This window comes from Cebus imitator, unplaced genomic scaffold (assembly GCF_001604975.1).
Source record: "Cebus imitator isolate Cc_AM_T3 unplaced genomic scaffold, Cebus_imitator-1.0 Scaffold255, whole genome shotgun sequence".
Lineage (NCBI taxonomy): Eukaryota > Metazoa > Chordata > Mammalia > Primates > Cebidae > Cebus > Cebus imitator.
In genome coordinates, this window is record NW_016107570.1 from 3,054,598 (window position 1) to 3,057,097 (window position 2,500).

At 38.6% G+C, this 2,500-nt stretch overlaps 1 pseudogene; it reads right to left on the reverse strand.

The window, feature by feature from the left end:
- Window positions 1-932: 932 nt before the first annotated feature.
- LOC108283067 lies at window positions 933-1,567 on the reverse strand (annotated as a pseudogene).
- Window positions 1,568-2,500: the final 933 nt, after the last annotated feature.

Genomic DNA, 2,500 nt, shown 5'->3' on the forward strand with positions numbered 1-2,500 from the left:
ATTTTTGTATATTAGAAGAACACAAATTTTGTGGGGGGCAGGGGTATAATACTATGGTTTGCATGTCTTTGACAAAATTCATGTTGAAATTTAATTGTCATTGTGATGGTATTAAGAGGTGGGATGCTTAAAAGGTTATTGGGCCATGAGGTCATGGATTAATGCCATTATCATGGGATTGAGTGGGTTATTGTAGAAGTGGGCTCCTAATAAAAATATAAGTTTGACCTCCATTTTCTTTCTGTCTTACAAATTCTCTTGCCTTTCCACTTTTTGTCATGGGATGATGCCACAAGAAGGCTCCCATCAGATGGCCAAGCAAATGCTGGGATGATGTCGTTGGACTTTCCAGCTTCCAGACTCATGAGCCAACTAAATCTCTTTTCTTCATAAAGTAGCCAGTCTGTGGCCTTCTGTAATAGCAACAAAAATGGAATATGAGAGGGATAGAATGAATAAAATAGATGCCATGCAAGAACAGATGGGCAAGGTAGGCAGAGATGGAAGTTCTAAGAAAGAACCCAAAAGAAATGCTAGAGATCAAAAACACTGTCCAGAAATTTAAAATGCCTTTGATGGCCTTATTAGTAGATTAGACATGGCTAAAGAAAGAATCTCTGAGCATGCTGATATCTTAATAGAAGCCTCCCAAACTGAAAAGCAAAAAAGAAAAAGAATGAAAGAAAAAAAGAGAGACTATCCAAGGACTGTGGGACAACTCTGAACAGTGTAACATGGTGCAGTGAAGATTCCAGGAAAAGGAAAAAAAAAAAAAAGAATAGAAGAAATACTTGGAAGAAATGATGACTGAGCATTTTCCTCAAATTAATGTCAATTGCCGCAACAGCTCCAGGAAGCTCAGAGAACACCAAGCAGGATAAATGTCAAGAAAAACGACATCTGGGAACATCTTTTTTTTTTTTTTTTTTAAATCAACATAGAGGGTCTTCATTAAAAGCAGGTGAGACCATGCCTCTGTCCTCTGAGGGGATGCATTTCCTCACGTACGTTCCTTTCCCACATTTCCATTCTCTGCAGGCTACAGCTTGATGCAAAAAAAGGGGATCATCGTAGATATACTTGTATACCACCTTTGACGGCACAGTTTGGAGATGGAGTCACACAGGACATTTGAAAAAGTGGGACAGCAAAGTTTCACTATAGCCCACAAGGAAGTAGAATTTGTGTGCAGGCAACTGCCTCAGGACCAGGGCACAGATCTCCAACTGGTTAGCCCGGCGCTTTATAACCAGCTGGTCAGCCAGGCAGCCTGGGGAAGGTACCCCACATAAACTTGCGAAGGAAAATATCCTCCACTGTTCGCTCTGCCGCATGGTCCTCCCCATCCAAGTTACCTGTGTGCAGTGACAGCCAGCCCTTACGGTGGGCGATCTAGTGCGGCGGGTGTGCCTCCTCGTAGGTCACTGGCTTGTCTCCCTTGCTTACGGGGACTTGGGTCTCCTGGCGCAGACTGCGGAGGTGTGCAGGGCTCACCAAGTGCAAGGCAGCTCTCGGCTACAGGACAACACCCTGGCCCCAGCAACCCGCCGCACACGGAGGCCGCCATCTTTTTTAAACTACAAAAAATCAAAGGTAAAGACGAATTCTTAAAAGAAAGAAAGCCAGAGAAAATAAATACCTTACCTATAGGGAAGCAAAGATAAGAATTACATCAGATTTCTCCTGAGAAACCATGTAAGCAAAAAGAGTAGAGTGACATATTTAAAGTTTTGACAGAAAAAAGACATCACCTTAGAATGCTGTACTCTGTGAAATTATTCTTCAACAGAGAAAGAAAAATAAAGATGTTTTAGACAAACAAAAATTGAGAGAGTTTATTGTCTGTAGACATGCCTTGAACAAAATGTTAAAAGACTTTCTATATAGTTCAATAACTTAGATCCAAATAAAGAAAGCAAGCATCAGAGAAGAAATAAGTGAAGGTAAAATAAAAAAATTATTTTTCTTATTTCTAATTGATATAATAGATAACACATTGTCCAAATTAATGATAGCAACAATGCATTTGTTTAGGTATCCTTATGTGTGTATAAATAAATTTATGTATGTTTATGTAAAATGAATGACAGCAATGATATAAGAAATGGGAGGGAGAAATAAGAATTATTTTGGTGTTATAATGTATTCACACTACCTGTGAAGGGGTACAGGGTTTTCTGAATGTGGACTTGGATTAGCTATAAACTTATGTTGCAAACTCTAGGATAACCACCAAAAATGAGTAAAAAGGAAAGTATAACTGAAGTGCTAAAAAGGAAAAGAAAATTGAATAATATAAAATGCTTAACTGAGATGATAAGAGAGTGAAAGAATAGGAACAAAGAACAAAGGCAACACATAGAAAACAGTAACAAATATGGTATATGTTAATCCAACTATATAGCCACTTCAAACGTGAATGGTAAATGCACGCATTAATAAAGATTGTCTGAGTGTTTCAAAAAACCATATACACTTTTATGTTGTCTATAAGAAACCC